Source organism: Microcebus murinus, chromosome 31, assembly GCF_040939455.1.
Source record: "Microcebus murinus isolate Inina chromosome 31, M.murinus_Inina_mat1.0, whole genome shotgun sequence".
NCBI lineage: Eukaryota > Metazoa > Chordata > Mammalia > Primates > Cheirogaleidae > Microcebus > Microcebus murinus.
In genome coordinates, this window is record NC_134134.1 from 2,440,599 (window position 1) to 2,461,258 (window position 20,660).

Sequence of the window (20,660 nt, forward strand, 5' to 3'; positions counted from 1 at the left end):
TTGGACACATAAACTCCCTTTCTGCCTTCTCATCTTGCCCAAATGCCAGGAAATGTGCAGTGAGCCCTACTGAATTCATGCCTCCCTGGAGACCTAAATCTGGTGCTCTGAATTCTGGATCCAAGGTTCCTCAGGATGCATTTGAGCAGCTTCCAAAGAGGAATTTCTCTTCCTGTTTTCATTCCCTCTCTGTTCATGCAAAACATACAAAAGTTCAATCCAAACTAGACCTGGCCTGAACCTGGAATTCACAAGACAGTGAGATACTATGGACTGAGGAAGGACCAAAATCTCAGGGGAGACATATGCTTCAGTGTAAGAGATCAACATGGACTTGTAAGTTGACTTTGAAAGGACCTATTTGGAGTGAGTGTAAAGAATTTTCTAGATCTTGTGTAGTGTCATATTATAGTTGTGTGAGAAGAATAGAAAGAATGGCACTACACCTAAATTTTTCTGTAAATTATTGCACACTTACTACTCACCTTTCTGGTATAACAAGGATTAAATCACACTATGTAAATGCTGTTCACAGTGCAACAAACCATACTTCTGAGCACATAGCACATGCTCAGTAGACATTGCATTACGCTGCTCTTCACTTTGGAAATTAAGCATATTTTGTGATGAGTGTTGGGAAAAAGGCAGTATGTATGCTGTGCTTGCTTTCTCTACCAGAATGCTACTAATAATGGATTTAGGTTGAGAGACATCAGCACCAAAGGGGGACCTGACAAAGAACCCAATGAATGTACCCCTTCCACACTAGCAGACCTCATTTCTTGGAGTGAGGCCCACAGTACCACATGATTTATATTCACAGTGATGTTTCAGAGACAATTTTAAGGTAATTCCCTCTCAGTCCAGGATTTCAATTAGGATAACCTGGCTATATTGAAGAAACACCATCACCTGCCTGTTGGGCTGTATGGGAACATTCATGTGTTTTTAATTGTGCCCCAAATAATTCTAATTTCATAATAGGGTCAATCATTAGGACTCATGCATACATTCATGAGAATTGAGTTGAGCCTTTGTTCAAGAAAGAAGTCACAGTTTCTGCTCTATTGAGTTTGGTAGAGGCAGATCAGTGTGGTCCATATTCCCACTCCTGTTGCAGAAACTCCTGGCACCTGTAGCAGGGGGAGGTAACCGGAAGAAAAGACAGTAGAACCTCCCATTTTGGTCTCCATGAATTAGCTGATTATAGCTGACTCTTTACTGTGAGTAAGAAAAAGTGAGTGTAGCTCTTCTGCATTTTATGTTCTTCCTGCTTGTGAGTGTTGTGGAAACAAGGGGAGAAATTGTGCTGACTCCTTTCAGGGCAGTCTCAAGATTTAATTCTCATTGTTCTACACAATATCACCTGAAAAGAAATTTTACAGTAGGAGAAGAGGAAGAAGAAATGGCTTGTTTTCAGGTAAGTGTGTCCCAGATTTAGGTTGTGTCCACTATTTCTCCTAGAAAGTCATGTAGAACTTCAATTTTTTTTAACTTGTAAACCTTTACTTCTTTAACTCTGATGTGTATGCCTAATAAGTTTTGTAACTACTTTTTTTAATATCTTCTTATGATAGTCAAGGAGCTCTGAAAAATCATTCTTCCCTATATAACGGAGCCTGCTCTACATTCTCTCCCATAAGAAACGTATGACATGATTGAAAATGTAACCATTTTGACAGATCAAGATAGATTAGTGTGGATGTCTGAGATTCCTGTTGGATATAGTCTTTGAATTTGAGTGAAGAGGGGGAACATGTGCTCTCAAAGTTTTATCTGGCTGCTTGATCAGCTCTATGTAAAATATTATTAGGAGAATTCAGGAAGAGGATAGCATTGATTGCCTAGGATAATCAGAAAATCATGGAAAAAACAGAAAATAGAAGACTTGCTCTGTATGATGCTAAAGTATTTACATACATCATTAAAGATCACAACAAATGGGAAGAATCTGTATCTGAAATTTGCATAAAACTGATGATTACTCATGATTACATATTGTTGGCACTGCCATGCCAGCAGTGATTTTGTTTCCTCCTCTTTTCAATGGTACCTAACACCAATTTGTCCCATTAAAGTTATGTTAATTTCATTCACTTGCGTAAGATGCTCTCTGACAGATTCCTCCAATATGAAGTTAATTTTTTTTTTATCATTAAGCGTCTCGTGGAGATTTACTGACTGTTGTGAATCAACCATCACATTTAATCTGGAAGCTCCCCTTTCTTCTTATAGCTTGCTTTAAAAAATGAGGGCTGTCATCTGTTTCTGTTCAGATGAACTGCGATACATTCAAAGTCTACCATTTACTGCATCCTTACAAAATACTTTCCTTAGGCAAGAAGCATTGATATTAGCAGTTATATCATATGATGCAGAGATTCAGGCCCCATCCCAGATCACCTGAATCAGAATCTGTATTTTAACAAAATCTCTAATTCTTCATTGTACTCGTAAAAATTAGGTGATACCTTCTAACTCTCTAAGTTTCTTTATGTGAGAAATATGCACAATTTATTAATGTGATGTAAATGTAACACACATAAATTTATATTACTGTAGTAAGGCCCTTAAATTTGTATTCAATAATTTATCATCCAAAGCATAATCATATGCACACAGTTTCATACATCTTTTGTGATCTTCATTCCTGCAGATAAGAGAATGTGTTCAATAATATCAATGTGCTAAAAATTATATTGTTGGATAATTCCAGTCACTCATATGTCAGAAGCAGTTCTCATAACTCATTTTCCTTGTAGTCAAATGAATCTCTCTCTCTACGGCCACTTGGGAAATATGTGTCTTTTTACAGGAGATGGTGACATTCAGGGATGTGGCTGTAGAATTCTCTCCAGAGGAGTGGGCATGCCTTGACGATGCTCAGCGGAATTTGTATAGGGATGTGATGCTGGAGAACTATGGAAACCTGGTCTCCCTTGGTGAGGATCACTTATATACAGAATTCCTGGCCGAGCGCGGTGGCTCACGCCTGTAATCCCAGCACTGTGGGAGGCCGAGGCGGGCGGATTGCTCAAGGTCAGGAGTTGGAAACCAGCCTGAGCAAGAGCGAGACCCCGTCTCTACTAAAAATAGAAAGAAATTAATTGGCCAACTAATATATGTATATAGAAAAAATTAGGTGGGATGGTGGTGCATGCCTGTAGTCCCAGCTACTCGGGAGGCTGAGGCAGCAGGATGCTTGAGTCCAGGAGGTTGAGGTTGCTGTGAGCTAGGCTGACGCCACAGCACTCACTCTAGCCTGGGCAACAAAGTGAGACCCTGTCTCAAAAAAAAAAAAAAAAAAAATATATATATATATATATATATATACAGAATTCCTATTCCACATTAAGCCCATTTTTTTTATTGATAGTTTTTTAAAAGTTTCTAATTTACATGAATTTTATTTATTTATTTATTTATTTATTTATTTATATTTTAGTCTGTTATGGGGTATAAGAGTGAAGGTTACTTATATTGCCCATGCCCCACTCTCCCCTCGAGTAAGAACTTCAAACATGTCCATCCCCCAAACGTTGCACATCTTACTCGTTGTCGTTGTATACACCCATCCCCTCCTTCCCCCTCCCACACTCCCCACAGTCCATAAATGTTACTCCTACATGTCCACTTAGGTGTTGATCCATTAATATAATTTGCTGGTGAGTACATGTGGTGCTGGTTTTTTCATTCTTGAGGTACTTCACTTAGAAGAATGGGTTCCAGCTGTATCCAGGAATATACGAGAGGTGCTATATCACCATTGTTTCTTAAAGCTGACTAGTATTTCATGGTATACATATACCACATTTTATTAATCCACTCATGAATTCATGGGCACTTGGGTTGTTTCCATAGCTTCACAATTGTGAATTGTGCTGCTATAAACATTCGAGTGCAGGTGTCTTTTTCATAAAGTGACTTTTGATCTTTTTTTTTTTTTTTTTTTTTCTCCTCAGCCCCTCAAGGCCACCACTACAGACCCTCATCTTCTTATAAACACACTGTCATGACAAGCAGGTGAAGGAAAGTGCAATTCTGAAAATAATGCCACATAACCAAAGTAGGAGACAAAAACAGGCAGAGGCCAGTGGGTTTGTTGGCTAGTGCTCTACTCACAGGCCCGAGTCCTGCTTATCTTCTTTCAGTAGAAAACCTTTTAGGAATAGAAACTCCCGAGCATTATTTGAGTACTCTCTTGGTAGCATACTTCTTCCAATTCCTTCTATCCTGATGTTGTAACTAGCTTACTTGTAACTTCTTCAAGAAATTCCACCCTGGATTATATCCCTGTCAGTTGCCCATAGCCCTTTGAGCTTCAAAACAAACAACAAAACTATAGAAGAGCAGTAAGTTTCAAAAGGACGTCAGCTGAGGCCTTTTACAGATGAAACCTACTTCCTAGAAGTCACCTGGCCAATATATATGCACAGCTGGAGACAACAGACTGTGAAAATAGGTCCAGCTGGAAAACAGATATCCAATTTAGATCTAGTTATTCTGCATCTGTGGATTTGAAGTGATCATCATCCACGGTAGAATAGATGTGTCCCTCATTGCTCAGAAAATCCACAGCTTGCTTGATTGAGGCTACAGACATATGTTTGAGTTGGTTCTTGAGATCATGAAAGTTCAATCCTTCAGGTCTTGGGCAAGCCTTAATCAAATTCAGCACCTGGTTTTGGCCAACAGTGAGGCCATTTGCTGGCATGAAGCTAGTCCCACCAAAGTTCCCTGCTTCACTCATTCCTGGGTTAATGATAGGTGCTCTCCCTGCTGGGGGCTGGCTGTTAGATTTGCTCAGTATCATGTGTGAATTGACTACTTCCAGAATATGTGTGGTAAACTCATTCATATCCTCCAGGGGCATGATCTTAAAGGCTACCAGGCTCTTTTTGTTCTGAAAAGATCTCAGGTGGCCTGCCACTTTCACGTATGTTTCTGGAGGAACCACAGTGTTTTCACCGCTGGTATCATCTGTGTCAACCCACTGCCGAACATCCATGGGTGCAGCTGTCATGTCATCTATTTTATAAACAATGTTGGTTGGAGCCTTCTCTGCATGTCTAATTATCCCCACAATAATGACCTGTGAAATCTCAACATTCCCAATTTTGAATGCTTCATCAACCAGAGTGGCGGAAAGCAGCTGAGATATAGTACAGGGCACAATGTGCTGGGCTCGGGCTCTTGATTTCTTTTCGGCCTGAGAAGGTGTCGGCGATCCAAAGCCTCCCGCTGTGTGTAGCCGCCGGCTCCCCCATACGTGGAGCTGCCGTAGCTATCGAATCCACCGCTATTCCACATCTTGGTCGCGACGCCCTCAGGAAAGAGGCCCAGAAAGTTCAGGTCTCGTGGGTTCCCAAACACCTCAGAATCCCGTTGCTGCTGCAGCGGTGTTTGTACTTCTGTCTCGTGACTTTTGATCTTTTGGGTAGATGCTCAGTAATTGAATTGCTGGATCAAATGGTAGATCTACGTGTATCGCTTTCAAGTATCCCTATATTGCTTTCCACAGAAGCTGAACCAGTTTGCAGTCCCACTAGCAGTGTAGGAGTGTTCCTATCTCTCCACATCTATGCCAATATTTATTGTTTGGGGACTTTTTACTGGAAGGTCATTCTTACTAGAGATAAATGATATCTTATCGCAGTATGCTCAACATCTCTGATCATCAGGGAAATGCAAATCAATTTATTCTTAATGTATTTTTAATTTTTGATCTGTTCTATGTCTATGTTGTATAATATTAGAATCCAAGGTTCGGAATAACATAGCAGCATTTCAATTTCTCTACATTCTCAACATATGTATGTATGTATGTGTATATACGTTTACTTATTTAAAAGTTCTCAATGTAATCAAAACGTTCCCAAACAGCAAATGTTGGTGTGGATGCAGAGAGAGAGGAACACTCCTACACTGCTGGTGGGACTGAAAACTAGTTCAACCTCTGTGGAAAGCAACATGAATGAATTTTATATTCATGCTTTTAAAGAAAATTTGAAGATTTTGGTTCATAAAATAAAATCATTAGATGTCTCATGTTATCTTGAACCTTTCCGTTTGTTGGGATTTCACACTAGATTAGTGGTTACTCTAGAAATCAGGGTATAAAATTGTTGTCTGCACCTTGGAATAGAATTTCCACCTCTTATTTATTTGGTGCTAGTGGGAATTGGTGCTCTAGTCATAAATTAGATCAATTTTTATCATTCTACAGGGTCTGTGAGAAAGCAATATGTTGCAAAGGAATTTTCTAGAACCTTCTCTAATATTCTCTCTACTAAGGATAGTACTGCATTAGTAATTGGAAAGTCTTCAGCAAGAGTCATGTGAAATTTCTCTAATGAAACAGGTCTTGCCGAGTCAAAGCCAGAGCTGATCACATGCCTGGAGCAAAGGATAGAGCCCTGGATTATGAAGAAAGAGGAAACAACAGCTAAATATCCAGGTAGGTGAGACTCAGTGAAGCAGATTAACAAATGTTAGAGAGCCAAAAGTCAAGGAGGAAGGCAGATATTAAAAAGTGGGTTGGAATATTCTGCTCTTTTGGAAATGATTTTTAGAAGCCTGTGTATGTTCCTCTTTATCTCACAGAAGGACATCTTCTGTCCCACGCTCTTAAACTCTCTAAGAACTCTACCCATGCAGTGATCTTCCTTAGAATTCAGTGAGAGCCAAACTTGTTGTCATGGCTTATAAGGGAATACATTATCTATCAGCATTTCTATTGCTTAGGAGTTATGGGACTATCTGCATATTTTAAAGACCATGACATTAAACCATCTTTGACAGTATTTTGGTTTTCTGTCCTTTCTGGAGTACAGTGGCTGATCATAGCTCACTGCAACCTCAAACCTATGGGCTCCAGAGATCCTACAATCTCTGTCTTCCAAGTAACTAGATTTTTGTGCATGAGCTACCATTTTGTTATTATTATTTTCTTATAAAAATGGAGTCTCCTCATGTTGCTAGGGCTGGTATCAAGATCCTGGCTTCCTTCTTGCTTGGTCTCCCAAAGTGCTGGGATTATAAGGGTGATCCTCCATGCCCAGGTCCATGTTTTAAGTTCCTTTTGATGCCTCATTTCTGAAATGTGTAAAGGGGTATAGTGGAGATGTTGGGATTTGTTTCTGGAATGCAAGAAACACTAGGGAAAGATATTTATATTCTCTGCATCATGATTTCCAATTCTACGTTTTCAGAGGCAATCCTACAGAAAGTCAGATTCACTAATTTTGTACAAATGCATATCCTCTTCCTAAATGTAAAAATATCTAATGTTATTTGACTTAAAATAATCTTTTTCTAGTATAAAACAAGAGTAAAATTTCAGCTTTATTATACCCAAATACCCAAACTATAACATAGTTTATTTTCTCTGTTCACCTTATATAATTCTTAAATACACTGTCTCATTCAGTGCTTCAAATAACTGAATATATTTATACTCCCAATTGATATATAATACTTTGATAACTTATGTTCCATAATTTCCTCCTATTTAGTAGTATCAGAAATGTGTCACTCATATGTGTGTGTGTGCATATATTTCTGTGTGTGGAGTGTTTAATGGGTGGAAGTCTCCACATATTTGTATAACTGCATAAATTTATTGTACACACTGTAGTGATCTGATGTGTGTATGAATGGTAAAACAATATAATTAAGGTAATAAACATATCCATCATCTCACATATTTATCATTTAATTTTAGTGAGAACATTTATTAATAGTGAGTTCTATGGTCTTAAAAATTTTAAGCGTATAAAACATTATTAATAACTCTAATCATGTTGCCATACAATAGATCTCCAAGATCTAATCATCTTATAACTAAAAGATTTTACCCTTAAAATCTCCTCATTTTTCCTTACTCTACACCCTGGAAACCACTGTTGTACTCTTTACTTTTGTAAATTCAGCTTTAAAAAAATTATCCATAGCAGTTTTTATCTTTCTGGGAATGGCTGATTTTACTTAGCATAATGCCTCCTATGTCCATCCATGTTGTTGAAATGGCAGGATATTTATCATTTTCATGGCTTAGTAATATTATATGGTAGGTGTTTGTACAGTCATTTTTTATTCTATTCATCAAAGCAGGCATTTAGTTTGTTTCCATTTTCTTGGCTAATGTGCATAATGTTGCAATATATATGGGGGTGCAGAATCTTCTTCAGATACTGATTTTACATGAGTATACTCATAGGTAGAATTGGTGAATGATGAGGCAGTTGTATTATGTATATTTTTTAACAAATCTGTATGATGACACTATCCATTTATAATCAATAACAGTCTACAGGGATGGATTTCCTGCACTCTCTTGTCCTCACTTATTATGTCTCTTGTTTTGGACATTAGCCATTTTAAAAGTCTACAAATTTGAAGAATGTGGCAAAGCCTTTAACCAGTGCACATACCTTACTCCACATAAAAGAATCCATAGTGGAGAGAAACCCTACAAATGTGAAGAGTGTGGCAAAACCTTTACACGGTGCACAAACCTTACTCGACATAAAAGAATCCATAATGGAGAGAAACCCTACAAATGTGAAGAATGTGGCAAAGCATTTTCCCAGTCCTCAATCCTTATTCATCATAAAAGAATACATACTGGGGAGAAACCCTACAAATGTGAAGAATGTGGCAAAACCTTTACATGGTGCACACACCTTACTCGACATAAAAGAATCCATAGTGGAGAGAAACCCTACAAATGTGAAGAATATGGCAAAACCTTTACACGGTGCACACACCTTACTCAACATAAAAGAATCCATAATGGAGAGAAACCCTATAAATGTGAAGAATGTGGCAAAGCCTTTTCCCAGTCCTCAATCCTTATTCAACATGAAAGAATACATACTGGGGAGAAACCCTACAAATGTGAAGAATGTGGCAAAACCTTTACACGGTGCACAAACCTTACTCAACATAAAAGAATTCATACAGGAGAGAAACCCTACAAATGTGAGGAATGTGTCAAAGCCTTTACCCAGTGCACACACCTTACTCGACATAAAAGGATTCATACTGGAGAGAAACCCTACAAATGTGAAGAATGTGGCAAAGCCTTTACTTGGTGCACACACCTTACTCAACATAAAAGAATTCATACTGGAGAGAAACCCTAGAAAGGAATAGAATCTGGCACAGCCTTTATCCAGCTAAAAGGCCTCACTCTACATAAATGGATCCATAGAGCAGAGAAACCATACAAATGTGAGGAATGTGGCAAAGCATTTTCCCAGTGACACACATTAATCTACATAAAAGAATTCCTATCACTGAAAAATTTTACGAATGTGAGATTTGTGGCAAAGTCTTTAATATTTGTTCACATCTTATTCAACATCAAAGAAATCATACTAGATAAAAGTTAGATAAATGTAATGAGTATGTAAGTGCTTTTCCAATGTATTAGCCTTAAAATGCACAACAGTACTGAAACTTAAAGTAAAATATAATGATGTAGACTGCTGACAATACCTTTAGTTATAACAGATCTTACCAGATATGGGAGAACTTACACTGAAAGAAATGCTCCAATATATTCTAAATATTGCTCAACATCAGAATAATATTAAAGAATAGAAACCTTACAAATATAATGAATGTGAAAAAATATTTATGCAAAAGATATACCTTGGAGAACACAAAAAGAGTTGATACATAAAACTACTGTAATAAATTTCAGAATGCAATTAATCAAGAATCAAATATAAACATATATCCGATGACTCGCAGTGCAATACACTAATGCACTAACACATTCACACATTTCTTTAAACCAGGTTGTTCATTATAAAGAACTACCCAGTTAAAATAGTTAGTTGATTTATTTGTATGTTAGCTTTAAAACAAGAGAGATTTTCTGAGAGTTATAATTACATGTAAAATATACTTTCTTGTCAGTGTGGGGTGAAATTGTAATAAAGTGAAATTTTGTTTTGCTATTTGTGACAAGCAAATACTGATATTATTCAACTTTAAATACAATTGATGGTATGCTTTCATTCTTAGCGTGCATGTGAATGTGTGTGGTTAATGATAGCTACATCACATTTATTAGAGGTCTTTCTGTATTAAGTAGGCATTATTCATGTACTTTTCTATGGAAAATTAAAAACACTGAAATGTAAGATTTACTAAATTGAGAGGTACTATGGAGTTTTCTTATAACAAACAGTATTTTAAGTGATGTATGATGTAGGTATACAGACTAATATTCTCCTCATAATCAGAATGAAAAAATTACAATATGAAAAATAACTTGTTTTAATATTGCACATTACGATAATAAAATAGAATGAAATTTGGAATGTTTTTAGATTGCATGTGAACTTAATTTGTTTCATTAAATTAAAAATATTTTTAATATGTCAAACATGTTGTAGATAGAATGAAGTGTTATTTTGCACCAACATTAATCTATCCCATGTTACTCAATGTTGGAGGTAATGGATTATAAAAATGTACTGTTGGGTTACACAGTACAAAGACATCATTTGTGATCCTTTTTATTAGTTGCTCTACTTTGAAGAATATTGTTCCCAAAGCTTTTTTTAATCATATTTATACTTATATTGTTGCTGTAATGCTTACAATAAAGATTTTGCACTTAATGAAAAGCGATACATTCCTGAACATGGAATGACTAGTTGTTACATTTTATCCTACATTTTTCTTTCAACATGCAACTTGCTTAGCCAGTAAAACAGAAATAAGCATATTTTTTTAATTTATATTGAATCAAGTATACAAATACATCATGGTTAAGTTGACCTATAGTTGCAGTATATTTACAGAGTAAGTAATTATGTTTGTTTGAATGTGGATATATACTTATTTTGAACAGAAAAGAAGAAATATTAGACAAAATGGGTAATTTCAAAAGTGTTGAGAATTTACTAGCAAACTAGAAACTTCAAAGAATCTGAAAGGAAATATTTTGTTCCCTTTATATTGAATTAATTGTTTAAAACCCTTAAGCCTCTGAATGGGAACCTGCCCATGCCAATCCCCTGTTCTTACATGCTTATTACTCATGCTAGGCCTACTATGTTTTTTTATTATTTCAAAGTTCATTAAGTATTGGTTATGTGATGTGATCTGCAATTACAGCAAAGATTGTTATAAAACTTACTGGTGCTCATAAAATTACCTGAAGGTATGAATAATTCCACAGTGTAGTAATATCATTTTACTTAGTACATTCTACCTTTTCATTCTAATTTGGGAAGCATATTGAAAGCACTTTTTGGTTACTGTTTCTTTTACTTTTGGTCATTGAACTAATTGATTTATTGATTTATCAGGCTACTTTGTTCAGGTAAACACTAAGAAGGATTTATAAATTATGGAGTAGATTTTATATTTAAATAGGAGAAAAAAGTACAGGACAGTGTTAGATATGTAATAGATGCTTCATAATTAGCAGTCAATATGTCTGTGGGAGTGAGCTTGTGGCTCCAGAGAAGAGATTGAAAATGTCCAGGATAAAAAAAAGTCATTGATTTTGCATGTGGAGCGAAGGAACAAACAGAACAACCAACTCTCGGAATTTATAAGTGGAAATTCTGCTTCTTTCATTTCATAATTATCTCCAGTTTTTTTGCCATTTTTTATCTTCATTCACTTCTGCAACTGTATCTAAGCCATTCTTGTTTTAGCCTCTGCTTGTGCTACAATATTATCACCATTGTGCTCACCCCCAGCGAGTTCACACAGTCCCTTAAAAGTTCTGATGAGCAGTGTAGAATATTTTTAATTTCATGAAAAAAAATTTAACTAGAGAGCTTGAGACCATTTACAGGCTATACATACAGCATTCTGATTATTTAATTAAGATTAGAGAGTTTCAGTTTCCTAAGGTTAAAGTTAGAGCCTTAAAGTCCAAAGAAAGATGAACAATTCTGAATGCCAGAGGATTAAATCAGGAACTCAGCATTGTTTGCTTTGTAAAAGCAAACTGTTACTAGATCCTAACATATAATGCCATAAATATGAAAATAATTACAAGAAGTGAAGCATTACAAAGTGTATGATGCATATCTTAAGTACTATATAAAGAAATATGAGAATTTGGCAATCTCTTAATAGGGAGTTTAGGTAAATAGAATTGAATTGAATTTTCTATGAGTTACTTATAGTACAACATATGTATCCATCTAGAATCTACTTATGAGTGTGTATTTTCAGTGTTAGAACATAATAGAATGATTTATCTGGATTGAAAGTATTTGCAATAATCTTTATGTGATATTTAAATCTTAGATAATTTATTTTACATAACTTCAGCTTCCTTTATTTTAGTAGGTGCAGGGTACAGTACACAGTTCTCATTTTTAGTCATCTACCTTTGGCCAACAATTCAGTCATTCTCTCTAAAGGAATTTGAGGGATCATGGCTACTTTTTGATTGAAAATTTCATTAGTGATTTTGGATGAAATCTTGTTATCTATGCTCACAGTGGCCAGAGGGGAGACAGTGAGCACCACATACCTCTTCAGTCCTCTTCCATAACATAATCTTCAGCACCAGGAAGTCCAGGTGTCTTTAGCTTCAAATAAAAGCATTAAAACCCCTTTCATGTTCTATGCTGAATTATGAATCTGTTGGTAAATAACAGAATTCCCTTGCTTATGACAGACAAATGGAATGGCAAAAGCAGCACTCTCACTCTGTTGCCTGGGCTAGAGTGCCATGGCATCAGCCTAGCTACAGTAACCTCAAACTCTTGGACTCAAGCAATCCTTCTGCCTCAGCCTCCCTAGTAGCTGGGACTACAGGCATATGCCACAATGTCCTGATGATTTTTCTATATATTTTTATTTGGCTGATAAATTTATTTCTAGATTTAGTAGAGACATGGTCTTGTTCTTGCTCGGGCTTTTTTCAAACTCCTGACCTTGAGTGATCCTCCTGCCTTGGCCTCCAAGAGTGCTAGGATTATAGGTGTGAGCCACTGTGCCTGGACAGCACAAACTCTCTTCACACCAAGAGCTCACTTAAAGAATTGGCTCAAATAGAAAAGTTAATTCCATAGGATTGGAAATCTCCTGTGCAAACAGTTATATCTCCACCTAAATTTTTACAGTTCACCACTTGATGCAGGACTCAGATGTGTCAGAATCCCTAGCTAAATGAGTCTACAGACCCACCAGTAAAAATGTCTGGCACAAATTATGGGTCCACACCTCTCATCTCTCACAAATATCAACTCACAATGGATGAAAGACTTTATCCTATGGCATAAAACCATACAATTGTAGAAGAAAATGTTGAAAGTACTCTTACATACTTCAGCCTAGACAAAAAATTTAGGAAGATTACCCCAAAATCAATCACACCAACAACAAAAATAAATAAATCAGTCCTCATCATACTAAAAAGTTTCCAGACAGCCATTAAAAGTATAACTAGAGCACACAGACAACCTAGAGGATGGGAGAAAATATTTGCATGGTATATATTCAATATATTGCTAATAGCTAGAATTTATACATAAGTCCAGGAACTCAGTAAGATAAAATCAAACAACCTGATTAAAAGTGTGCCAATATATGAACAGAAAGTTTTAAAAAGGACATGTACTATGGCCAAGAAGCATATGAAAAAAGTGTGTACATCTCTATTCATCAAGGAAATGCAAATGAAAACCAAACTGAGATATCCCTTAACTCCAGTGAAAATGGCTTTTATCAATAAGCCCAAAATAAGTGTAGGTGTGGATGTAGACAGGTAGGAACACTTATATATTACTAGTGGGACTGCAAACTGGTACAATCTCTCTGGAAAGTTATATGGAGACACAGGAAAGTACTAAATTTAGAACATCCATTTGATCCAGAAATCCCATTATTAGGTATCTAACCAATGTAAAAACGTCATCCTATAATAAATACATCTGCACTTGAATGTTTATAACATCAAAATTTACAATTGCAAAGAGGTAGAAACATCCTTGGTACTTATAGATACATTAATATAAATATATCTATAAATAAATATAAAATGTGATATATGTATACCATGGAGTACTACTGAGCCTCAAATTCAGTGGCTAAATGACAGCCTTTTATATTATCCTTGATTGTGCTGGAGGCCTTTCTTTAAAGTAAACTATCACAAGAATGGAAAAACAAGCACCACAAATAGTCCCTATCAAATTGTTACCAATCGATCAACACATATGTGAACAAATGGAAGTAAAATTCAGTGGGTATTGGGCTGTTGAAAGGAGGAGAAGGTGTTGGGAAAATCCACTCCTAATGAGTGTGGTGCACACGATCTGTGGATGGGCACAGTTGTAGCTCTGATCAGTCAGTGCAAAAGCAATATACATATTCTAAATGATTTACTCCCATAATATTTTGAAATTAAAAAAACAATTTTGTAATATGTAAGAAAGTTTTGAAAAGTTCATCTCTGTATCTCTTTAAGATATTCTTTTTATTTTAATTATTGTAAAATCACAAAAATTGAAATCTTAATTACTTTTAGTTGTTAATATCAGTCATGTGAGCTATATTTACATCATCATGTACTATATTGTCTGGAATGTATGTACTAAGTAAATGTGAATTTGAGTACACATGAGGAAACTACCTGTTTTGCCCATTGCCTAACTGCTGACGAAAAGCATTATGTTTTCTGTTCCTAGCAGTGTAACAGCTTAGAAATATCCTATAAATACAATCAAAATACATCTGTCTTATTGTGACTGAGGTTTCATTAAGCATATTGTCATCGAGGTTTATCTATATTGTGGATGTTATTAGAGAATCTGTTTTTTCTTAAGCTGAGAAATAATCCATTATTTCTACATTTCAAAGAGTATTTATCTGTTCATTTGGCAAAGGCAGTTTGTGTTGCTTTCATCTACTGACTTTTGCGAATTATGGTGAAATAAATATGCATATGAGTATAACTCTTTATTTTACAATATATGCATGAGTTTATTTGTGTTTCTTTCTCATTCATTGGTCCAGGTGTCTCTGCCCTTAGATAACTTCATTGACTAGTGTATTATTTTTTTATTTTTCTATTTTTTTTCAGCATATCATGGGGGTAGTAATGTTTAGGTTATGTGTGTTGCCTTCACCCCCGGAGTCAGAGTTTTAAGCATGTCCATGCCCTGATGGTGCACATCGCACTCATGTTTGTATATACCCATCTCCTCCTCCCCCTCCCACCTGCCCGACACCCGAAAAATGTTATTCCTGTATGTCCACTTAGGTGTTTATCAGTGAAATCAATTTCCTGGTGAGTACATGTCGTGCTTATTGTTCCATTATTGGGATACTTCACTTAGGATAATGGGGTTCAGCTCTATCCAGGAAATTACAAGAGGTGCTATATCAGTGTTGTTTTTTATAGCTAAATGGTACTCCGAAGTATACATTTTTAATGTTTCAAAATGGGTAAGTGTGGTACCTATAGCATTGCTTCTCTTTTTGATGATTGTTCACATCTTTGTGGTCTCTTGAGATTTCATATTATTTTGGGGTTTGCTATTTCTGTTTTTGAAAAAAATGAAATAGAGAATTTGAAAGGAATTGTATTTAATCTGTAGATCACTTTGGACATCTTCACATTAGGTCTTCTTCCCTTGAACAAGAACGTGTTCAAGAGTGTGTTGTTTATTTTCCTATACTTTTGAATTTCTCTGTGTTTTTTGTGTCACTTATCTACAGTTTCATTCCATTCTGGTCAGAAATTAAACTGTGTAAAATTTCAATTTTTGAAAATTGGTTAAGACATGTTTTGTGTCTGAACAGGTAGATTTGTAGGAAGAATTTTTATGAGCTATCAAGAATATTGTATATTCTATTATTACTCAGCAGAGTATTATCTATATATGTGTGAGGTCTTATTGTTCTCTAGTGATTTCAACTCTCCTGTTTTTTTATTAGTAATTTGACTGACCTTATTAGTAGTGAAAGTGGAATACCATGCTATCCTATTATTTTTATGTCCATTTCTTGCTTCAATTGTGTCAATGCTTTTTATATATTTGAGAACCTTTATGCGAGATATAGATAGATATCAGATATATCTATTACATTTAAAGGGTTCTCAGTGAATGACCTCCTTTTATATTAAATGTCCTTGTTTGTCTCTAGTGGCACTTTTGACTTAAAGTATATTTTATAAACTATAACATTTTGCACTTCAAAAGTAATGTGCCTAATATAATTTTGAACTCCACTGCTCTTGTAGGCTGAACATTTTCATGATATGTCTTGTTATTTTCTATCACTTTTTGTCTATTGCTTTCACCAGGTATGAAGTCAAGTCTCTTTAGAGAGAATATAGTTGGATTTTTTAATTTCTTTATTTAACTGTGTCTTCTGACTAGAAATACTATTACATAAATATTTGCATAATTTTCTAAAAAGGAGGGATTCAAAATTGCACTAATATTAATTGTTTATATAACTTTTGTCACTATTTTGTCTTTCTTTCCACTCCTTTTTCCTCATTCCACCTCACTGATGTTTATTGATACATTTTGTTTCTGTGGCCACCTTCGTTTGTATATCTCTTTAAACACTTTTCTGCTGTTCACTGTGAGAATTACATAAAATCTTTTGAAGCTGCAACTTATGTTAAACTGATAACTACTTAACTTCAATTGTACACAAAAATTCATAACATTTATATCTGCCCTCAACTTTATGATATAGATGTCAATAATTATGTCTCTTTATATTAAGTCAATTAACAAGTGGGAATCATCATTTTTATTTTGTCTTTCAAATTTGATAGCATAATTAAATGTTTTTGCACCATCTATATAATACTGCAGAATTTTATTTTTGATATCTGCATATATTTCCCAGAGTATTATGTAGTTGTCTTGGAAGATATAAAGCAGCCATTCAAAGGATATCAAAAACCAAATGTATGGACACATGTGCCCCTGGTTTGAATCTCTTTTGAAAGGAAATCCAGGAAATGGAATTTTACTGTAATATCAGTGGGGAGGAAGGGTTTTGCTGGGTAAATGTAACAAATGTTCCTTCCCCTTCCATATGGTTCTTGGTGTCATACTCATCTGGGGTGCCATGAAATATTACCACTTGTGATTTCTCAATGAATCATGTTTGCAAGTATATTTGAAGGTCATGCATCTATGATGGAAGTAAGACTATGGTAGTCTATTGCACTTTCTTGCTAATGTCCTTGGTATTCTTTTGTATATTGAAATTATGAAGTATATTTACCTAAGTATAATTAGTCAGATACTTTGTTATTTTCATTTCTTTCAGAACTCTCTTCCCATTGTACTGAAGACCCAATGCCAGAGCAGGGCATAAAACATTCATTCCAGAAATCAATAATAAGACTATACGGAAGCTGTGACCAGGAAAATGTACTCTTAAGAAAAGACTGGGAGTGTTTGGATGAGTGTAAGAGGCAGAAAGTATTTTATGATGGTCTTACCCAATGTTTGTCAGGTAACCATAGGAAAATCTTGAAAGGTTATAAATGTATAAAATTCTTTAGCAAATCCTCAAATCTAAATAAACCTAAGATAAGACATACTGGAGAGAAAAGTTTCAAACATAATGAATGTGGCAAATCTTTTAACCACAGCTCAAATATTCTTGGAAATAGGAATTTTCACACTGTAGAGAAAACTTACAAGTGTGAAGAATGTGGAAAACTCTTTAACTGCTATCCAAAACTTTCTATACATAGGAGAATTCACACAGGAGACAAATCCTACAAATGTGAAGTATGTGGCAAAGCTTTTACTCAGTGCTCAACTGTTACTCAACATAAAAGAATTCATAGTGGAGAGAAACCCTACAAATGTGAAGAATGTCGCACAGCCTTTATCAAGAATGGACATGTCAATCGATATAAACAAATTCATACAGGAGAGAAACCCTACAAATGTGAGGAATGTGGCAAAGCCTTTACCCAGTGCTCAAACCTTACTCGGCATAAAAGAATTCATAGTGGAGAGAAACCCCACAAATGTGAAGAATGTGGAAAAGCCTTTACCCAGAGCACACACCTTAATCAACATAAAAGAATTCATACTGGAGAGAAACCCTACAAATGTGAAGAATGTGGCAAAGCCTTTATCCAGTGCACAAACCTTACTAAACATAAAAGAATTCATAGTGGAGAGAAACCATACGAATGTGAGGAATGTGGCAAAGCCTTTACCCAGTGCTCAAACCTTACTCGGCATAAAAGAATTCATAGTGGAGAGAAACCCCACAAATGTGAAGAATGTGGAAAAGCCTTTACCCAGAGCACACACCTTAATCAACATAAAAGAATTCATACTGGAGAGAAACCCTACAAATGTGAAGAATGTGGCAAAGCCTTTATCCAGTGTACAAACCTTACTAAACATAAAAGAATTCATAGTGGAGAGAAACCATACAAATGTGAGGAATGTGGCAAAGCCTTTACCTGGTACACACAACTTACTCTACATAAAAGTATTCATACTGGAGAGAAACCCTAGAAATATGAGCAATGTGGAAAATTCTTTTCCCAGTGCTCAATCCTTACACTACATAAAATAATTCATAGTGGAGAGACACCATACAAATTTGAGGAATGTGGAAAAGCTTTTACCCAGTGCTAACACCTTAATCTGTATGAAAGAGTTCATAACAGAATAAATTCTATAAATGTGAAAATTGTGGCAAAGTCTTTAATATCTGTTCACATCTTACTCATCATCAAAGAAACCATACTAGATAAAAGTGAGACAAATGTAATGAGTATGGAAGTGCTTTCACAAAGTATTAGCCTTAAAAGGCACAACAGTACTTATACTTACTATAAACAATAATAATATAGACTGCTGACAATACCTTTAGTTATAACAGAGATCTTATTGGACATGGGAGAACTTACACTGAAAAAATGCTCCAATATTTTCTCATACATTGCTCAACATCACAAAATTTGTCATAAATAGAAACCTTCCAAATATAATGAATGCGAACACATATTTATGCAAATGGTATACCTTAGAGAACAACAAAGAATTGATACTTAATACTACTTTACAGATATAATAAATTTCAGAACACATTTAATCAAGAATCAAGTCTAAACAGATATCAGAGGATTCACTGGGCAATGCATTGAGGCACTAACACATTCGTGCATTTCCTTAAAACAGGTTGTTGAGTATAGAGAATAACCTCATTAAAATAGTTAGATTATTTATTTGTATGTCAGTTTTAAAAATTAAACATTTTTTGAAAGTTATAATGACATGTAAAATATACTTTCTGTTCAGCTTGGGATGCAAATGTAATAAAGTATAATTATTTTCAAATTTTGACAAGGAAATACTAATGTTATTCAACTTTAAACACAGTAGATGCTATGCTTTCATTTGTAGTGTGTATGTGAATGTCTACAGTTAATGATAGCTACATCACAGTTATTAGAAGTCTTTGTGTATTATACTTTTTCATGGAAAATTAAAATCACTGAAATGTAAGATGTATGAAATGGAGAGGTGCTGTGTGGTAGACTTCTAACAAACAGTTTTTCAAGTGATATATGAGGTAGCTATACAAACTAATATCCTTCTCATTATAATCAGAATGAAACAACGACAATATTACAAATAACTTGTTTTACTAATTGCACGTTAGGAAAATGAAACAGTGAATTTTGAAATATTTTTAGATTACATGTAAACTTCATTTGTTTTATTAAAGTAAAGAATGTTTTTATTGTGTCAACGTGTTGTAGATTGAATGAACTGTTATTTTGCCACCAACATTAACCTATTCCATGTTACGCAAAGTTGCAGGCAATGGATTGTAAAAATGTACTATTGGGTTACACAGTAAAATTAAATCATTTATGATCCTTTTTTCAGTGGCTTCAAATTTCTAATTCTTGAAGACTAATGTTCCCAAAAGTTTTATTTTTTATTATTTTTATAATTCCATATTAACTCTAATGCTTATAATAAATTTGTCTGCTTAATGAAAAGCCATGTATTTCTGAACACTGAATGAGTACTTGTTACATTTTATGCTACATTTTTCTTTTAACATGCAGCCTGTCTGGCCAGTGAAACAGAAATAAACACATTTTTTATTTACACTGAATCAAATATACAAATACATCACATATAAGAAGAACTTTAATTGTAGTAGATTTACAGAGTAAGTAATTCTGTTTGTGTAAATGTGGATGTATATTTATTTTGAAAAGAAAAGAAGAAATATTAAAAAATGGGTAATTTCATAATTGTTCGGAATATACTAGCAAACTAGAAACTCCATAGATTCTGAAAGCAAATGTTTTTCCTTTATGTTGAATTAATTTGGTTAAAATTCTAAAGTTTCTAATTCAGAACCTGCCCATGCCTATCTTCTGTTTTTACATGGTTATTACTCATGCTAGGCTTAATATATTATTTTATTATTTCAAAGTCTGTTATGTATTGTATATATGTCCTACTCTGAAATTATAAAAATAATGTTTATAAAATTTAATTATGGCTCCATGTAATAGATTGAAATGTCCAGGGTGAAAAATGTCACTGATTTGCATGTGGATTGATGAAATCTGCAGTACAAACAACTCTCAGAATTTATCAGTGGGAATTCTTCTTTCATTTCATAATTATCTCCACCGTTTT

General features: G+C 34.8%; 1 pseudogene; it reads right to left on the reverse strand.

Moving 5' to 3' along the window:
• Positions 1 to 3,949: 3,949 nt before the first annotated feature.
• LOC142865704 (replication protein A 32 kDa subunit pseudogene) lies at positions 3,950 to 5,412 on the reverse strand (annotated as a pseudogene).
• Between the last annotated feature and the right edge of the window lie 15,248 nt (positions 5,413 to 20,660).